The sequence below is a fragment of the Triturus cristatus genome, chromosome 11 (assembly GCF_964204655.1).
Source record: "Triturus cristatus chromosome 11, aTriCri1.1, whole genome shotgun sequence".
NCBI lineage: Eukaryota > Metazoa > Chordata > Amphibia > Caudata > Salamandridae > Triturus > Triturus cristatus.
Genome location: NC_140594.1, coordinates 905,835,242 through 905,856,266, shown reverse-complemented (window position 1 = coordinate 905,856,266; position 21,025 = coordinate 905,835,242). Strand labels below are relative to the sequence as shown.

Here is a 21,025-nt window from a genome sequence, read left to right as displayed (position 1 = left end):
AGGGTTGTACAAAGAGATATCAAAGGAATATATTTCAAAGAATAAAGACAGACATACCTAGATACATCCAAGGAATGCTGTGTGTTTGTTGTGAATTCTATACGCACCATGTCTACATTTCCGTCTCAGCTTTCAGGCATAGCCAATGAACTTTACTGACATATAATTTACCGCTGCACTATTTCTTTGCAGGAGCCATAAAAAGGTGTCCCTGCCATTCCCTATTAAGCTCTCAGAGAAGAGTTATCTCGGTCAGGATAGTTGTTTCTGGAAGACCTAACTGAGTAGTGAGAAATAGGTTTGCATCACCGCGGCACTCTACTCATGCAAGCACACATTTCCCTTCAGGGGGTTCCTCAGGTTTATATTCGCTCTTTGAAGAGAAAATGTGAATTCTAAGAAAACAGCTACATGGATTTTTCCATACATTTGTGGCGCCTGGATTTATTTTCTTTCTGTCTTTGTTTCTTTCTTTGTTTCTTTCTTTCTTTCTTTCTTTCTTTCTTTCTTTCTTTCTTTCTTTCTTTCTTTCCTTCTTTCTTTCGTTTCTTAAGTCCTGACAGCATCAGAGCACTTTTCATAGCGAAGCAGCATTTCATATTCAACTAAAGCAGTTATATGAAAATAAAACAATTATTCTTACAAATAATACATATAAATGTGCAGTAATTCAGATGTATGCAGCATGGTCGCCATTTAGGAGTCGCAGTTGCAACCCCTGGCTTTCCCCGTGAAACCTCTGAGTAAGTGAGAATGACATTAAGAATGATTGCGTGAGAATAAATAAGCAAGGGGTGTATGTTGAAATGAAGGAGTGAGAGGTAATGAGTGTGAGTGTGAGTGGGAATGTGATGTTGTGCTTGTGAGTTTGTCATTAGCCCTGGCATACTGAAGATAATTATTGCCTTATAGAGACACCGATGAAAAAATACTGGTGGTAGCATGCTTGAGGCAATATATAGCACAACAGATACCTGGCAGTAGCATCCTGGGGTAATTCTTGGCACCCATTGTTAAACACTGGTACTGCCACATTTGAGTTACTTCTTGGCATATAGGGCAACTGTGGAAAAGTACTGGCATACTAGAGGATATTCTTTGCATGTGGACACCAATGTCAAAATGCTGGTACTAGTACATTGGAAGTCATTCTTGGCATAATGGTGAACAACCAGACATATGGGAGGGTGGCAACCATGACAAATGCAGGGCCTGACATACTGAAGTATTTTTTTACTTAAGGGTCAACTATAGTATATGGACACCACAAATGGAAAAAGAATGTCACTGGAATATTGATGTCATCGTTGATATGAGTTGGGGCAGCAGTGTCATATGGGGCACCCATGACAAAATGCTAGACCCTGCTCAATGGAGGTCATTTTTGACATGGGGGCACCCACAACACATTTTGAACACAATTTGGTTAACCCCTGAAGAACGTCAGGCTTCATTGGCTTTGCACACCACAAAAGGATTTTAATGTTCAATAAATGCTATTTCAGCACTTTTAAGCATTTTAGCAAAAGTATATAAAAACTGTGCTCTTAAAAGCACTATTTATCTTGTTCTTTTACATTTTTTCTTGGGAGGAGAAAAAGGTCTGGTTGACTCTCTTGACTCGCTTACTAGAATTTAGGCAAATATTATGCTCCAGAACTTTCAGAGTTAATGTTAGCACCACAATATAGGTGGTATCTTAAATAGACATCTGTCAGTGTTCTGTTGCTATACTTGTAACCACACTATCCCCAGGGGCTCCTGGGGAAGGGAACTAGATGTGCGGGAGCTAGGAGCAGGCCACTCTCCAACATAAAATGTTCAACACAAAATGGGGCTGCTCCCAGAGTAGTGACGTAGGTGCAAAAAAAGGGGGGGGATTACATTGTGAGTGTGAGCAGACTTGCCTCAAGGTGCTTCTCCCGTAACTGCACCTATGTGTGTGCTCTCGAGAAACCAAACCAAGTTTCTAGAGGCAGAGGACTGGTCAATGATGAAGCATGACACCTGGTGGTGTGTGAGACCAGTCCTTCACATTTTGTGAGATGCCCACACTCACAGTGTAATCCCCCCCTTTTTTTGCACCTAGGTCAATACTCTGGGAGCCGCCCCATTTTGTGTTGAACATGTTGCTATACTTGTCATGCAGTTATTATGGAACTTCAGCGATGTCAATTGTTGTGATTAGGGCTATGTGACATATCTTCCCAGAAAAATCAGGGTCAATGGTTATCTGATGTCACTTCCTGTGATGTCATTAAGGTCAAAAGGTATGTGATGTCGGGTGGGCGTGGCCAACTGGCGAGCATGGCGGACGCCAGTGCTTGAGGCTCCGGCCGTTACCCACGTTTAATCCTGTCAGTTCTCCTGGGAAGTGGGCAGCTCTGGCCTGTACAGCGCTGGTTGGGTGCGGGACGACGGCGGGGACAATCCCTGAGGCCCAGAAGTCGCGGGGCGGTCGCCCCTGGACACGACCCGTGAAGCGGACCGCGCGGCGGAGCTGATTGCTAGCGGCGGCCGCCGGCTTACAGTCGAGTCAGGCGAGCGGAGGACGGAGAGCGGGGTGATCTGTGAGGCCCCGTGCAGTTGCGGTGAGGCTCCCGACTGGAGGCTGCGGTGAGGAGGAGGACCTGCTGTAGTGGAGTGCGGAGGAGAGGTGGCGGCGGACTGGGCTGCGCTGCGGTGGCCTGTCGCGGCCAGCGAGGGCTCCGGTGACGGAGGCGGGTGGAACTGAGCCCTGAGGGAGCGACGCGCCTGGCTTGAGCGACCCGCATGCAGTAAGGCCTGCAGCCTGGACACGGCGGGCAGAGAGCTGGGGGCCCTGGGACATCGTGGGCCCCGTGGAGGTGACAAGTACTGAGGCGTCACGACAAATAGTGAGTTGCCGGGGGCTGCGGAGCCTGCGGAGCGGTCTGCGCCACCGCTGCGGGGAGAGTGACGGCCTGTGCTCGCGCCTGGGCAGGGGCGCTTCAGGAGCGGTGGAGCGGAGCGGTGGAGCGGAGCGGTGGAGCGGAGCGGTTGACTCAGGGATACAGAGGCAGGGTGAAGAAGCGCCTTGACAGCCCGAAGGGCCCGGAGGCTGGGGGACGCCTGCTGCCGGGGGCCTGTGGACTGGTGCGGGCGGTGAGGGGCGCCATCTCGGGAGAACCGGCGCCGGCCCCCCTGGGAGAGGGTGCCCAACGCGGAGAACAACAGTGCGGCCTCGGCGCCCAGGCGGCAGGAGAACCTCTGGGCGGCTGAGTGAGGCGCGCTGGGCGTGGGGGGTCCCCCCGGACGCCCCCGGTAGCCGGAGTGCTGGAACAGTGACACTCCACGCGCCCAGGGGCCCAGCAGACTGCCGGCGGGCACCGGTCGGGTGTACCCGGCGACATTGGGGAGGTGCCAGCCTAACCACAGCAGGCGCCACTGAAGGGAGACGCGGGAGCCTTCGGCGGGCGCCGGTCGGGCGTTCCCGGAGCGGCTGGAGAGTGACGGGTGGAGGACTGGCTGGTCGCGGCCGGCGCCGGTGAGGGGAGCCGCAGGGGACCACACCGACCGACACATTCTGGGAAGGAGCGCAGTGGAGGGCTGACCTGGGGAGAGGGGCATGACGCACTGGCCCAGGAGCCCTGCGGACTTTGGGGCCTGCTGCTTGCCCGCACTGGTGGCCGCGTAGAGGAGTGCAACATATAGGAGCGGAGGTGCGGCCACCGAGCCGCGCTTGCGACACCAGGAAACAGCCTGCGGATGCCGACGGCTCAACAATACGTGATGGGCCGGCTTCGTGACAAAACGCAGCAGGGACAGTCACGCACAGGGAGCTTGGACACCACGCAGTCCCGTCCAGGGGGGGACGTGGAGCCACAATCGACGGCCCTGTCGACCAAGATGGACATCATGCTTGCGGCGGTGGAGAAACTCAGCGCCAGCTTGGAGCAGACGAGAGAGTCCTTAGAAGTCAGGATTGACAAGGTCACCTCCGACTTCACGCTACTCCATGCGGACCACCGCAAGCTGGCTGAGAGGGTCACGGTCCAGGGCCAGACGCTTCGGGAGCTCCAGCCAATCGCCCAGAGCCATGGGGCTGCGCTGCAGGATGTGTTGGACAGGGTTCATGCACTTGAAGACCGGGTTGATGAAGCAGAAGGGCGCTCCCGCCGCAATATTGTACGCGTCGTGGGACTTCCAGAGGGTGTGGAAGGACGGAACCCGGAGCAGTATATAGAGCGCTGGCTGAAGGACCTCTTGCCGCAAGGGGCACTCTCCCAACACTTTGCGGTAGAACGAGCGCACAGGGTGCCGGCGCAGCAACCCAAACCAGGGGCCCGGCCCCGCCCGTTCCTCTTCAGGCTCCTGAACTATCGCGACCGAGATGCGGTCCTGAGTGAAACACGCAAATCTGGGGACCCGACGGTTGGCAGTAGTCACGTCATGTTCTTCCCCGACTACACCGCGGTGGTGCAACGGCGCAGGAGCAACTACCTGGCGGTGAAGAGGCAACTTCGGGAACTGGCGCTGCCCTACTCCCTGCTGTTCCCAGCCCATCTGCGAGTGGTGGCAAAGGAGGGGACCCGCTTCTTCGACTCCCCGGCGGATGTCTGGGACTGGCTGGAGGAGACGGGGCAATGGACGGGGGAGAGACCCACGGGTGCGGCGCCTGATGGCCGCCCAGAGAGAGGACCCAGGAGGCGCAGGAGGCGGGAAGCCCGACAGCAGATGCGGATGGGGCTGGTGGCGCCTAGCCCTGAGCGGATTAGAGTGGAGAGACAGGAGGCCCTTGACGCGGTGGCGACTCTGGGGACGCCACCTGGTGGAGACTGCATGGAGACTGGAGCGTGCAGTGCTCCGGAGACCAGTGGTGCCTCGTCCCCGTCCACGGTGATTTCGGAGGAACTGGTGCTGCCGGTGGTGACCCCACAGACTGCTGACTTGATTGTGTGATGGGACACTGCTGCACCGCACTGAGGTGGGAGCCATGTGGGGTGGGTATGCCCACGCAATTGTCATGCAACTATGCGCCTAGAGGAGGGGCGGGGACCTGAGGGAGAGGGGGTTCTTCCACGAAGGGCATAGGCTTAGCGTGGGGGGCGCCCGGCAGGGCAGGGCGACTCACCTGTGGCGCGTGCTGCTAGATTTTACAGTGGGGGGTCCCTACTACCGAGCCCTCGAGCCCGGACAGCGCGACAGTTTCATGCTAGATATGCTGCTGCTTTTTCCTCCACTTAGAGGTGACTGGGGTGGGGGGAAATTGTGCCCACTAGTCGATACTCCCGCGCGTACCCCATCAGACACTGTACTGACACATTGCATTGTTAACTAGTTTCTTTGCAGTTTGGACGGATGCCCCGTTGGGAATACGCCCCTTTTGTTCTACTGTTCACGGCAGTTCCACTGTTCACATGGCAGTGCATTTATATGTTCCCCTGGGTCGTGTGGCCGGCCCCTCCCCCTCCTCCCCGGGTGCGGACGCTCTACTTCCAGCCCGGATGGCTTTCCTACCTTCACGATGACGCACACTAATGTTGTGACCTGGAATATACGGGGCATGCACACGCCGTCAAAGCGCTACTCCATCTTCTCCTACTTACAACGTCACTCTGTGGGGATCGCCCTCCTACAGGAGACGCATATGTCACAGCTAGAACTGGGTAGGCTTTCTAGGCGATGGAGAGGGCACACATATGGCACCACTTACTCGGCGCACGCGCGCGGCACGTTGATATGGGTGCGAGCGGGGGTCCCCTTCCGGTGCGAGGAGGTGGTGGTGGACGTCGAGGGCAGGTACACGCTGGTGCGGGGACACCTGAACGGGCAGGAGATCTTGCTGGGGTCGATATACGCACCCAATGTGGATCAGCCGACCTTCCTAGAACGCCTGACACAAATCCTGCACCCTTATGCGGGGCTCCCCTGGCTGCTGGGTGGGGACTTTAATATGGTGCTAGATGTTCAGCTGGACAGATCCTTCCCTCCTCTGCGCGCTGCGATGGTGGAGTCCAATGCTCGGGCGCTGGGAGACTGGCTTGCGCACTGGGCGCTACAGGACCTGTGGCGCACCCTCCACCCGAGAGACAGGATATATTCTTATTATTCGGCGGTGCACGATCTGCACGTCCGGCTGGATAGGTTGGTGGGCTCGCAGTCGCTACTCCCGCTTATAGCGCGTTCTGAATATCTGGGCCGAACGCACTCCGATCATAACCCCTTGTGGTTCCAGCTTAGCTGGGAGGTGGAACGGCAGCCGGTACCCACTTGGCGGCTTCAGCCGAGCGTGCTTGAGGACCCGGAATTTAGGTCTTCCCTTGGCACGGCCATTCTGGCATACTTTGAAGCAAACGAAGGGACCGCGAGTGATACACTGGTGGAGTGGGAGGCCCATAAGGCGACCATTCGAGGTCACTGCCTGGGAGCCACCTGGAACATACGCAGGGGCCTCTCGGACTCTCTGACGAGCCTGGAGAATGAGCTCCTGCGGCATGAGAGGGAGGGGGAAGGAGGGGGTCGCCGCTCACACACCCTGTCGGACCTCCGGGAAAAGCACGCGGACCTCCTGGAGCGGCTCCGGTGCCACAACTACGCTGCGCACACAGCCAGGACGCACGCTAGGGCGGACAGGGCGGGCCGCCTCCTGGCCTGGCTCATACGGCAGGAGGACCGACGCACCCCTATAGGTACGATCCGCTGAGAGGATGGCACGCTAGTCCACACACAGCGTGAAATACACCAGGCCTTTGCTGACCACTATAGGCAACTGTACAAAGCGAGGGGCACTGGCCCCCGCAGCTTCTTGGGGACTTTCTGGCCTCTGTCCAGCTCCCCGAGGTCACGGCGGCGCACAATGGGGAACTAGCCGGGCCTCTCTCTTTGGAGGAAATAGGGGAGGCAATTCAATCAATGGCATCTGGGAAGACGCCGGGGCCGGATGGCCTGCCCGCGGAATATTACAAAGCTTACCGCGAGTCCCTGGCGCCGCTGCTGAGAGAGCTCTACAATAAAGCACTTGAGGTGGGGTCGCTCCCCCCTTCTATGCGGGAGGCGTTCCTGGTCTCCCTGCCTAAGCCTGACAGAGACCACACAGAGTTGGGCTCCTACCGTCCCTTAGCGATGCTGAATGTGGATTACAAAATTCTCGCCAAAGTGCTGGCGGAGCAGCTGGCGCCGGTGGTCCCCCATCTGGTGCACACCGACCAGAATGGCTTTGTCCCGGCACGATCAACGTCCCTGAACATTCGGCGATACTTCAGGGTAGCAACTGAGGCAGTGCACAGGTGGCCCAGGGCAGGGTGTCTCATCCTGGACTTAGAGAAGGCATTTGATAGTCTGGAGTGGGGTTACTTAGCCGAGGTGCTGCTGCGTTATGGGTTGGACCGGGAATTCCTGAAGATGGTCGACCTGTTATACAGGCGACCCACGGTCCGTGTCCGTCTGGGCCCTCACGTCTCGGAGGCGATACCGGTGGGCCGAGGCACCCGCCAGGGGTGCCCGCTCTCCCCGCTCTTGTTCGCCTTGGCAATTGAGCCTCTGGCTGTGGCTGTGCGGGCGACCCTGGGAGATGGTATACAGCTGGGGGACGCTGTCCACCAAGTGTCGCTCTACGCTGATGACCTGCTGGTCTATGTGCAAGATGTGGGGCGTGTGCCGGAAGAGCTACCGCGGCTGCTGAGGACGTTTGCCGCCATCTCGGGGCTGCGTGTGAACGCAGCCAAATCATGCCTGTATGCCTTTAACGCCGGTATCGACGATCCGAGATACTGCCTGGATGGCACGCTGGTCCAATGGAAGGAAGACACCTTCCGCTACCTGGGGATCCAAATATACCGCTGCCCGGCCGACCTCTTCGACGGGAACCTGGGGAGGGCGGTCACGGCGCTCAGGTCGCAGGTACGCTTCTGGAGCGCACTCCCACTGACGATCACGGGCAGGGTGGCGCTGGCCAAAATGGTCATGCTCCCCCGCCTCCTGTACTACTTTGCCAACCTTCCGATGTATATTTCCCCCGCATTTTTTGGTAAGCTTACTCAGCTGCTGCGGGACTTTGTCTGGGGCAATGCCAGACACAGGCTGGCGCTCGCGAAGTTGTATCTACCGACAGACAGAGGTGGTCTCGCCGCCCCTTGCTTCGAGCACTACTACCTGGCCGCTCAATTACAATGGGTGGCCCGCTGGCTAGCTGATAGGGGCAGGGATGACACGGCCTCGGGGTTGGCGCCTTACTCCCTGGAGCGAATAATCAGGTCCTTCCATCCTCTTCACAGGATCGCGCGCCCGCTGCCACTCCTTCTGGACGTGGCGCACAGGTGTTTCCGGAGGGCCTTGTTCCTCACGTGTACTATTGTCCCGTATGCGCCGGCAATACCGCTGGAGGGCTCACCTGGTGGAGGAGGGGTGCTCACGGCCCCCATGCTGGCGGATTGGTGGGGAGCTGATGTGCGCACGCTGGGAGATTTGTACCGGGAGGGCGAGCTCATACCATACGAGACCCTGGTATCGGAGGACGGGCTCCCGCCCGGGGGGTTCCTGACGCACCGCTCGCTGATAGCGAGCATGGCCGCCCAGTGGGGAGATATGGCCTCGGAACCCACCCTGCACCTGACCATGCAATACCTGCATGTCATGGGGAGGGGAGGACACCTGATCCACTGGTTCGCAGCTTCACTGAGGGAGCTGTCGTCCATCAGTCTGGACCGCCTCCGTGATAAGTGGGATCTGGACCTGGGAAGGCCGCTAACGGACAGGGAGTGGGAAAGGGTACTCAAGGGCCCGGTGCGTATACCCCGAAACTTGCGGTTCCGCCAAATCCAGGTATTTATTGTGCACAGAGCTTACCTCACGCCGGATTTAATCAATAGGTATTTTCACCGTACTGACGCAGTGTGCCCTAGATGCAGTGAGCCGGGGGCGGGTTTCCTACATATGCTGTGGAGCTGTTCGCGGCTGGGTCCCTACTGGAGATCGGTCAGTGGGTTACTGCTAGAGAGTGTGGGCCGCAGCATCCCATTCGACTGGCCCGAACACATATTGCATCACTTTAAGCGATCGCGTAAGGATAAGGTGACGTCTCGATTCATAGACCTGGGGCTGGTGGTAGCGGTACGCCTCATTACGAAGCGGTGGAAAGGGCATGACCCGCCGCGTGTGCAGGCTTGGAGTGCCTCATTCCAGGCATGGGCCGGGGCTGAGGGGACCGCCATTCAGAGAGAGGAAACGCTGGGCCTGCGGAGGGAACCCATGGCAGACCGCTGGAAGCAGCTGCTGGGGAAGCTCAGACGCCTAGGCGCGGAGGGTTGCGCGGAGTTGCAGGAGGCGACCGACGGGGCTGACGAGGGTGGGGGTGGATCGGGGGACGCCCCCCTGTCGAGATGATATGCCCCTGACTGCTTCCTCCCTTGGCGCCACGACACCCACACTTGCAAGGCGTTGTTCACAGCCGAGGCACACACACATGGGGGATCCTCGGGGGGTGCGGAGGGGTGGGGGTCTACCGACAGCTGGGGGGGTACTGAGCCTGTATGTACAGTTTATGCTGCCATTGTTACGGTTTTGTTATGTATAATTTTTGGACCTTGAGGGTATTTTGCCTGTTCTTCATTACCTGAATGAGGCGGGAAGCACCCGCGCACAGGCACGGAGCCTGGCTGAGGTATGGTTAACACTGTCCTTCTCGATGTGACTGCATTGAAACTGTCAAAGAGACTGTAGATGACTCCGCTGGGGACAGTGTTCACAAATAAGCCTGATTGCATGCCATAAAGTAGTAGTTATAGACCCTGATGCGGGGCGATCCCCCACCTATGTTTTCAACTCTCTGCTTACCTATTGTGTCATATGCCAAGGTATGTTCTTGTTTAAAACAATAAAAACAGATTTTCAAAAAAAAAAAAAAAAAAAAGGTATGTGATGTCACTTCCACTACCTATGGCATTTTGGGGAATCGATGCCCAGGACATGTAGACAAACTATATCAATTCATATACAAAACATGCAGAACAGCAAAAAGTCAGGTGCAAGAAGACGACCAATACTATAAATACCAGCACCTCTATAGAGAGAGAACCTATGGTCAAGTTCACCTGATAATATAAAAATTCACAGAAATGCTATAAAGAAAACAATCTACCAGACTACCCAAGGGTGCACATTGGTATAATTGAAAGTCTTTCCAAAACTCAGAGATGGAGTGGGTGTACGAAAGGGAGAAGGTAGGGAGGTGATGGTTAAGAAGCAATTGTTACTGTTCTTTTCTGAATAATGGAATTGGGGAAGGGACGTATGTGGGCCAGGGGTTTTTGGGTCACAATGAATTCTGTACTTTTGGTGCACAACTCCATTTTGGTTGATTCAATCTTTATTCTTTTGTTTAAAGAAGTTGTCTCGAGTAAATTGTAAGAGTCCTACATGGTTAAATAACCATAAAATACTCAATTTGATAGACAGGGTGTGAGAGGGACTTTGTAAACAAAATTTGTCCAAATAATTGCCTATGTTTAACCTGGAGTCAGCACTTCGTGATAAATATGCGGTGATAGTGGAATCAGTCACCTCTGAAGAAAATTCAGGCTGTGCCAAGAAGGACAGCTCTAAAGGGTGGCCAGCTGAATTTTAGAAATACCAGTACTCATGTCTGGAGAAGACAATTGATTCAACAATTTCCTTGAGGTCATGTTCTGTAGAAAGGATTTTATTTAATTGATATGTCGAAACTGTTAGTTGGTGTTTTAAGTGTATTCTTGTGTTTGCCTTGGTTCAGGTGACTAGAAAGAATCCAAGAGCCGTGCTTTCAATGATGTTTGGTGAGTATTCTCAGATACTTGAAGCTCAGCCAAGTTTGAACCTGGGTGTTGGAAAAAGGTAAAGAGAAATGAGAATAAACTGTTGTCTGAGAGTTGGGTTTTAGGTGCTTAGTGAATTATCAGCATAGGATATATGATCATGACATTAGACCTCCAAATAAAGTTGTGTTAACCAGGTCTTGGAAATGAGCAATATCGGCATCCTCAAGTCATATCAGGGATTGAAACTGTAGGTTGAAGAGTGTTTATGCTGGAAAAGAGCCTTGGTGGACTCCTTGGAGAACAGGAAGGGGGACAGAGCAAGAGGCATCAACCTTCATCTGCTAATATCAATTTGTGAAGTAAGATTCAACCGAGTTCAGGACTTTGTCTTTGTTACTCACACAGTCTCCTATGTTTTGTTTTGATCAATGGCGTCAGATTTAGCTGACAGAGCAAGTAGAATCAGCAAGAGTGAGTCAGCAGTATCAGAAATTCACTAGGTGTTGTTGATGGTTTGCAGACTGGCTATTCCTGTGTTACACCCATATCTGAATCAAGATAGGATATTGTCATAGAAAAACAGTTTCAGGTGTTTGTTTATTCCATCCTCAAGTCTGTTTGCTAAGAATTATACTTGTTAAAAATGTTCATCATGGAGCAAATGTTTGCGTAATTTGAAATTATCCATTACTTTAAATGTGCAAGGTTTATGGCATTTTATATTAGCTCAAATGTCTGCATTATTTCTGCTCAGGGGAGAAGAAAAGGTGGAACTGAACCATACATTTTCTGCTCAAACCAGTTTCAGGCCAGCACATGAAGTATGCCCTTGTGTGCAGTTTTCACAAGAGAAAATGGCCAATGGAATTTCACAAAACATGTAATTAACTGTCAGGTTCTGGAAAACACCACCCTTGTCCATGATGGGCAAAGTTGCATTAGTAGAAAGTTGAAATAATACCGCTACCACAATGTTCATACACTTTGCAGGGCACAACTGATGAAATCCATGATACTACCTTATCAACATTGATAAGCTTATCAGGGAGTTGGGATGGGATGGGCGAATAAAACACACAGGGTCAGCCTCATAACTCCCAAAAGAAACTGGCGGATGGCGGGGTGGAGATATCAGATATGGAATTATACTATATGACAGTGCACTTGCAGCACGCAGTACACTGGTTAGACTCAGAGGACAAGTTGGAGAAATGCCTGCTTCAGAGGCCGCAAGGGTTTCATCTGTTGTGCCATATGTGGTCTGCCAGGTATGCCGAGCATGGGACATAGCGGTGAAACCGGTGATCCAACAAGCCCATGTGCAACCGATATGAGATTATGGTCCCTAAAACCTTTCCTTAAGATAGCCCAAGCTATGTCAGTAGACAAGTGGCAAGCCGGGGGCTGTGAAACATTGGGCGACCTTTACCAGAATGGCCACTTTCTCACTAGAGAGGAGGTAATTGGAACCATTGCCTTGGGCATGGGGCAGTATCTGCAATATGCTTAACTCTAGGCTACTGCACGCAAGATATGGGCAACCTTCCCAGAGGCACCTCAACATCACCAACACTATTCATGCTGTTGGTAATGGTGGGTGGGAGGCGTCTGATTTCCATAATGTACAGGGCATTACACGAAGACTGACCACTGTTACCACTCAAAATACAGACCAAGTGGGAAGGGACGAAGGAAGACACTATCTCTACTGCAGAGTGGGGGGTGATACATGAAGGGGTATAGACAATATCCTCTAATGCTCGCTTCAAACTCACACAGCACAATTACGTACATAAGGTATACTTAACACCCAAACGCTGCATGCCATTTACCCTGCCCGTGCGGCTGCCTGTACTAAGTGTGGCGTAGATGGGGCTGACTTCCTACATGTGGCCTGGTCCTGCCAGACAATTGCCCCTTATTGACAGGGGGTCTTCCATAGACCTAATGAGACAACTGGGTAAAACATACAGCTAAATTACAAGCAGGTTTCGCTGGGTGCGATCCTCTCTCAGACAAGGAAAATGTTGACCTGAAAGTTTCTGCTTTTGGGTTAGTGTGGGCAAAGCATTACAGTGCTATTAGATGGCTGGCACCGGAGCCCCTGCACTGTGATGAAGGGCTGAGAGATGTATCCAAGTGGACTGTGGCTGAAGAGGTGCATATGAAGCACATGTGGAAAGATGAGAAATTGGAATGGGCAGCCATGATGCAGGCACTGTGGGACCCCCACGGATGCACGGTCCCCCTGAGGGGCCACAGTGCAAAACAGAAGGGTCATCCTGTAAATAGATGGTAACTCTGTGCATTGACTTGGTGTTGCTGCCACGTAGACCCCTCTGTACTGAAGCTGGGGATGAAGTGTCATTGAAATGGGTGTTGGGAGGTTTTGGTGTTCAGTGGAAGACTTGATGTCCAAACTTGTATAGCAAATGGCTGCCTTTACCAGCATTATTGGCAGTTTATCCTGAATGTGAACTAGTAGGAGCAGAGGTGGGTGGAGGGTTGTTGGGGAGTGTTTGCAAACTGAGAATGTATCGGACTTGAATGTTGCATTTACGGAATTCTGTGTATTACTGGAAAAACAGTAAAGTTTATAGATTAAAGAATGCAATTGTATGTACTTTTCTGCGTATTACAACCCTGCTAAGAATGGGTAACCAGAGACTTGACAGAAATTATTACGGGTGTCTGGGTCAGCAGATTTTTTTTGAAGAGCTGAAGGACATGTCAAACTGTCAGGAAGTCTGGGATAACCCCCTAGGAGATGAAGAGATTGATAAGGTTGGTGCAGCGTGCTACTGGGAGCATCCTCAGAATCTGGATTAGTGTAGTCGGTGCTGGAAGTCAGAAATGGGTGGACGGTTTGAGTTTGTAGCTTGTCTTTCAAAGTTTAGTCTGAGATATCTATGAGAGTAGAAGCCAACTGTTAGGTGATGTTTTGCAGCAGCAGAGAGGGTTCTTCCTTAGGGGTATTTTTGGAGAAAAGTCAATAGGTTTGATTTTCGTGACAAAAAAGCGAACAAAGCCAATGCATTTCTTGTGAGGGTCAGTGACAATAAAATTAGGGATGCGATTAGTGGCAATTTAAATAAGTTCATTCCACTTCTTAGCAGAATAAATCTACAATTTGATGGAAATAGATTTAGCTTTGAAAATATATTTTTATAGAATCTTTTGGCAAAGGCAAGGTGTTCTAAGCTGGCTATTGATGGATGTACTCACAAAGTTCTATTGAACTCAGGTTTATCTTCCTTCAATGATTTATTGCAGTAGCAAGTGTAGTCAGTGAAGTAATGCTTTAATTTTAGGACTATGAGTTTGACCTAGTGGGTACAGGTTTAAATTGTTGTGAGTTTGCTCAGCTGTTTATCCTACAGAGTTCAATAAAAGTATTACCATTGCATAGGGTAAAAATAAATGTGTTATTTAACATCTACATTCCCCAAAGGGTGAACATGTACTTCACAAAGGTACAATTCATGTACTTCTATGCACTTTCTGAAAATGTAAACAAAACTGAAGTATACTTCTTTAAGTGTAATAGAGCATACAAAGAATTATTATGGGATGTATGCAACTCCATGAAGAAGAATACATTTCATAATGGAAGATTATGAGAAAATCAGTTTCCGAAGCACATGTTGACTAACATAATTGTAATTGCTCAAAGATTTTAATATTTCTGGTGAGGAAAGATTAAAAGGTGGGTATTCCTGAACAAATGCAGCATATGTTGCCTTACTGTCTTTGAACATAAAGACTGCAAAAAGAATTCCTTTCTCACCTTTTGTATAACGTCTTCAAGGACAGGATCTGTGGGTGTGAAGAGAGCTTTAATTTCAGTAAACTGGCATTTTTAACTTGTTCTCACACCTTCCTGACCTTAGTGTTGCCCCCCTCACATTCCATAGACATACCTTGTTATGTCCACCCTGATTCTTCTCCGAAAGACAATTTCTAATCCTAGTTATACAGAGCTCTTATTTTCAGGTTTCTTGTGATTGCTCCTTTCTGGATGGCTCCTGTCTACATACCTAATTAAAATAAGAACTGTCCCTTGCTCATCACCTGCTTCTACCTCATACCTGCATACCCTCTGCTCAAGATTACATGTGGTATAAAAGTCACTGAATGGGCGGATTCCTTGCACAACTGTAATGTCTACTCCCTCACCCAAATCTTAACAGCGTATTTGCTCATGTTTTATCTCTGTGGAATGTTAAATATACCATGTACCCCACTTAAACAGTGCTCTTCTATCTGTAGTTTATGACTTTTAAATACAATCTTTTTACCATGTGTAAATGGACTGGGGAGGACTCACTAGCTGCTGACTTGTCCATGATTCTTAGATGTTGACTGCAGTAGGTCCCATCCACCTCTTGAAAGTTTGTGGTGTAACTGCTAGAATACAATTTGATTCCTAACCCCACCTTGAACCTTTGTTAATAAATGCTAACAGCATAACTGTTCATGGTGTTCTCTCCCGCTTACAAAAGGATATGATCACAGATATCAGTTTCTGGCTTGATTCCTCTTCAAAAACAACCCTTAAACCCACCCACACATACTGATACTTTAAAGGCCTGTCTTTACCATTTGGCTGTCCGAATGGAAGAAGGACTAACTTTGCGTGACTCTGTCCTCTTCCTTGCTCATGACATATGACTTCACCATACCTGCTATAGAATAAAAAAATCAGTGACTGCAAAGTAGGCGTAGGCTGATTCATATCCTATGACCTTGGATTAACCACCAGAGTTCTTTGTACGCTAACTTCTTTTTGTCTCACTCCCAACAGAACTCCACCCCAACATTTCCCATTTCTATTAACTGCAATTAACTTAATTGGTATTTCCTCACTGTAAGAAATGTGTGTACTGGTTGGGGGGGGGGCTGAAAGCCTACTCAAGCACCAACCACAATTATTGTCGGGATGAAACACAAGCAAACTCCAAATTAATCTCTGATTAACCCTGTGGTAGCTTGGCATAAAGCAGTCAGGCTTAACCCATTTGGTTTTTGCGTCGGCCAATGGCCAAGGCAAGCACTACCTCCCTGGTGCTGCGCGAGTCCGTTGGCCGTTGCAGCCCCGCCCGCTCTTTAATACTCATGCACCATTTTTCTAGGATATGTAAAACTTAAAAGTACATGTCTAACTTTTTACGTCCACTGCACTCTGCTCTCTGAGCTGTGTAGGGCCATACCCTAGTGGAGACTTATATGTATTTAAAGGAAAGGTTTAAGTCAGGTAAAAGGTTTATTTTGCCAGGTCGAAATGGCAGTTTTAAATGGCACACAGGTTGCAATGGCAGACTTGAAATATTTATTTATTTTATTTATCGAGTGTACTTTCGCACGAACTAGCGCTCAAAGGTGTCAGAGACCTTTACAGAGATATCACAGCAGCAATTACATGAGATACATGTGAAGTAAATAAAAATACAGAATGACACTATGTAAAAATAGAATGAATGTTTAAAGGGGATACTATTCTAAAGGGTGTTTACCCAGGTCACCCTTCTTCCCATCAGGCTTCTTTGCTTAATCATTGTGCCCCAGAACTTTTCAATTTGTTGACATCCTTGGGCTTTTTAGATTACTTTTGTAGCCAACATGCATCAGCCCATGTTTTTTTCCTCTATTCCGTGACAGTATGTGATGTATGACTTCCCCATCTATGTCCAAAATCTCAGCTGGTTGCTATCATGGCTACATTGAGAAAGATACATGTCTAACTCAGTATTGCTGAGTGACTTCATATTCCCAGCATTATTAACTGTATAAGCATTTCAAATTTCATCTCACTCATGATATTAATTTGATACTTTACTCCATTCCAGAAAATCGCTATTTGGGAACATTTCCAGAGCTTACGTAGTAATGTATAAATCTGATGGCAACCCAAGAGACATCCACTGTCTCTAATCAAGTCAAATCTTCTTAGTTGTTCTCATATGTAGGATGCACGATATTTAATTGGATCAGTCTGAATCTTGCCCTTATCACTACTTCTCAAGGGTACATACATGCCTTCTTCATTGCCTTATCTTCTATTGAGCCTGTCTTCCTTTCCCATTTCATGTTGAGTGTTATGGGTATTGTCTGTGTTATAGGAAAGAGTATTATTTATATTAGAAATGTGGTGTTCTTCTGTAGAGGTGCAGGTTACACACTCAACACTAGTAGGGATGATGCTTTCATGTTTTGTAATTGTGCAGAATATTAAGACAGTGCATACTAGCCTTGGTATCTATAATGTGTGGAGTTTGACAATTTGTATTCCTCCAGCTGGTTAGCAAATGTTTTTATACCGTTAAGTCCAGAAAGGATCTGAAGGTCCTCCAGTATGACGAAGTCCCACTGGGGTCTAAGCAATGTATGCACCTCCCCTAATCCTCTCTGATGGTTTGCCCCTTTGCAGGCTTTAGTCACATTATTGGTATGCTTGGGTCATCCATTGGGGGCTTTTCCATGTACAATGCACTCAGGTATTCACTAGGTTATATTGCCCTTTTTCCGGTCAATACTGATGCCTCCTACTCCTTAGTAAGCATCAACTAGTAGCAGTGCCTAGTAATATTTCTAGAGGTCTGGCATTGCAATTCCCCCATCGTATATCTTCCGGCAACGTGTGGTCAATGTAATTTTGGCTTAGTCCCATGACAAATATTTGGCCTTTGGAGTGGTCAGAACTACTATACCCATGTCATTATAAGCAAGAGTAGAGAACGAGTTGGATCTTAGAGTGGGTCAGGTTTACTAGTTTAACTTTAATCTAAGCAATAACGTTGGACGTATTGGACTTTAGAAGGGTAAGATTTACTATTCCCACTTTACGCTAAGCAACTGTAGGAAAGTGTTAGACTTTAGGGAGAAGGCAGATTTAATATTCCCACTCCAACCTAAACAGCCAAAGGGAAAGCACTGGACTTTGGATTCCCACTTCAAGCTAAGCAACAGTAGGGAATGTGTTGCACTTTGGATGGATATATTTATTATTCCCTCTACAAGCCAAACAACAGTAGGTAAAGTGTTGGGAAAAATATATACTAATTATTGTTAAATCTTTTCTTAATTTAAAATTTTAAAGTATCAAATAAAATATCGATAAAAATGTTTTTAAAAATAATTTCTAGAAATGTACCTCAACAAATAATTGAAAAGAATATATATTAAAAAATACCAATGTAAACATTTATTTGCGTATCAAAAAAAACGACAACAATTTACTGCAAAGACACTTCCCACACTAAGCCAGTGTAATACGAACAATCTGGAAAAGAAAACATACAATTATGCAACATAATTAAATGAACAACATAAATTATTTAAAATTAAATGAAAAATAATGAAACATTAACATAAAGGAACTACATTAATTTGTTTAATTAAATCATTTACATAATTATTAATGTAAAATAGGAAATAATTTACAAAAAAAACAATTACATAATTAACCAATTAGAAATCATATAATTATCCAAGTAAAAATAAATAAAAAAAATTAAAATAATAATAAAAAATGTAACTATCATATAATTTACATAATTATTCATTGAATTAACCAAATACATTAACAAAACAATAACAAATATAAAAATAAAATGTATATTAAACTATCCTCCCACCCTAATCCCAAACAAACCCAACCACCCATCAATAATTAAAAAAATAAAATAAACATGAAAACAACACTTTAAACATTTTACCGGAACAAAACACCTGCAAAAAAAATTACAGACAACTACAATTAACATAATAATCTTAAAATGTACAAAATCATACAAAATCATATAACATTAAAATATATATATTATATATATATAATTTTAAAAAAAATCTTAACTGCAGTGTTCTGGACCATAATATCCCTGCATCACAACATTTTTTTACGATATTTGTCTCAGAAGATATTTTTGACACAATATTAAAATTGTGCACCTGCAGAACACAACATAATAACATGAAATAAAACAAAATACCACACAAGCTAAGTATACCAGGGTACAACAAAACAGTAAAAACAGAATGCAAAAGTACAACAGCACATAGAAACAACAGCACAATGTAAAAACACAGCACAATAACATAACAACACACAGAAAACACAACACATCAGAACAAAATGCAACTCAAAAACATACATGCATATTCTTGTCACATATTATCACCTAAACAAATCTGTTTTCTTAATATGCTGGTAAAGATTGTCCACTACAAAGACTGTCTTACTTACCATTAAGGAACTGTAGTAGTAGCAGCCAAAATTGTTTTGTTATCCGGTATCTGATCTGCAAGCAATGCTTGTAAGCAATAACATTACAAGCATATTAACTCCAAACCTGAGATCGGCACACACATTTTTCTTTCTGTTTCTGATTGCATTTTCAGCTTCTGTGCCCTAAAATGCAAACAGCGCCCATATAAAATCTGAGCAGGCTTGGTGCTACTTGCATACTTTATTGTTATTAATATTAAGTGAGTATTTATGCTGTTACTAACTAGCTGCAAGATCCTGGAAGGTTGCCTAATGCAATAGCCTGTAAAATCCAGTTAGTGAACAGATGGCTATTTCAGATTCCTCAAAAAACAGCAGTCCTGGGAGTGACGTTTTTTTGTCTCTCTCTCTTCCTCTCTCTCGCTTTCTCTCTCTCTTGAACACAGCATTATAAAGTTTTTGCCAACTGGTTTGCAGACTGATAATTTACAAGCCTGACACTGAAAGAGGCAGAAAGTTATGTGGGAAATTAAGGTGACTGTTGTGTTGTAAATGGTTACATCTCCACAGATAAAACGTTCATGGTGTGAAACAGTGCAAAGCTGCGGCCAGTAATATGTACATATGCATAAAGGATACTACGACACCTCCCAACAATATCGCACTCCCGTATATCCGGTTAAAAACCAAATTAGCTTAACGCAACTTTGCATATCGCAGTCCATAGAGGGAAAATAACACTGTGTTAACTTCGTATTCTCAACACGGCGGCACCATGCGATAGTCTCACAATAACGTGTAAAATGACCGCGTTAAAATCAACGTGAGGCCGAAAAAATGCGAAACACGAACTTGAAAAAAGTTGCGATGTGGCCAATGTCGATACAAAAATCAGCAATAACCAGCAACAGGCCTGCAATCCCCACGTGTAATGTGGGAAAATGCACTATAAAAGCACCGAAAAACAATAACAAAATAATTACAACTGTGTAGCACCATGGAGGTAGCCGGAGCAAGTACAGAGGATGACCAGAACCCCACAAGCCCCCAGGAGTCTCAGCTTGGGACCTCGGGGTCACGGAAAGACAAGGAGAAAAAGCAGAGGAAGACAAGGTTCAGTCCGCAGGAACATAGGATCATCATCACAGAGGTGATAGAACACCACCAGCAACTGCTCGTCACCTCCAACGTGTCATTGGCAAATAAAAATGCAATATGGCAGGACATTCTGGACAAGGTGAATGCAGTCGGAGTGAGGAAGAGGACAATAGGAGAGGTCAAGAGGAGCTGGAATGACGCGCATTGCAAAGCCAAGAAAAAACTCACTGAGAACAACCAGGCAGCAATGCAGACTTGAGGTGGCAGTCCAGCGGAACACCAGGAGCTGGATGAGATGGAGGAAATGGTGTCCACAGTCATCATTGGGGAGACGGTGGCAGGAGTTGGGGGGCCAGACACTGCTCGACATGACCTGACACAACAGCACCAGGGTGAGTACCGAACAGGGCCTGGGAGGATGGGGGAAGATGGGCACAATGCCACACTGGCTCAATTAAGTAGAGCACACTGCACACCCACAATGACTTTGGATCATGTCCCTCATTCCCTTAGCACACTGCAGTACACATACAAATAGCAAGTAGGCCCACGTCCACTGTGGGCACAAAGAGGGCCCTACCCACACAGCACCAATCACCCAACCAATTCATGCACACGTGATAAATCCTGCAAAGCTGCGTGTCTGTGGGCCACACTGATAATGCAAGTGACACTGCATGAGGATAAGCATGGCTGCAGTCCAATTATCATTACATGGTGCACACACGACACTGAGGTGGCTGAGTGTAGAACACATCCGGAAAGGAGCAGGTCACACTCTGACACATCCACGTGCACAAACAACTCCTGATGTCAACAAGACATCTGCGGGCAAACAATGCCCAAGAGCACAAAATCCAAACAAGAGTCAAAATGACCCAAGTCTGCAAAATCTCAGCACCGTGGAAGCACAGAAGTCAAAGGCACACAGCATGAAAGGCATAAGGGGCAG

At 48.1% G+C, this 21,025-nt stretch overlaps 1 protein-coding gene across 1 annotated transcript in view; it reads right to left on the bottom strand.

The window, feature by feature from the left end:
* Positions 1-21,025, bottom strand: part of GPR149 (G protein-coupled receptor 149) — a 427,838-nt gene that overhangs the window by 269,710 nt on the left and 137,103 nt on the right. The gene's annotated exons all lie outside the window — the stretch shown is intronic.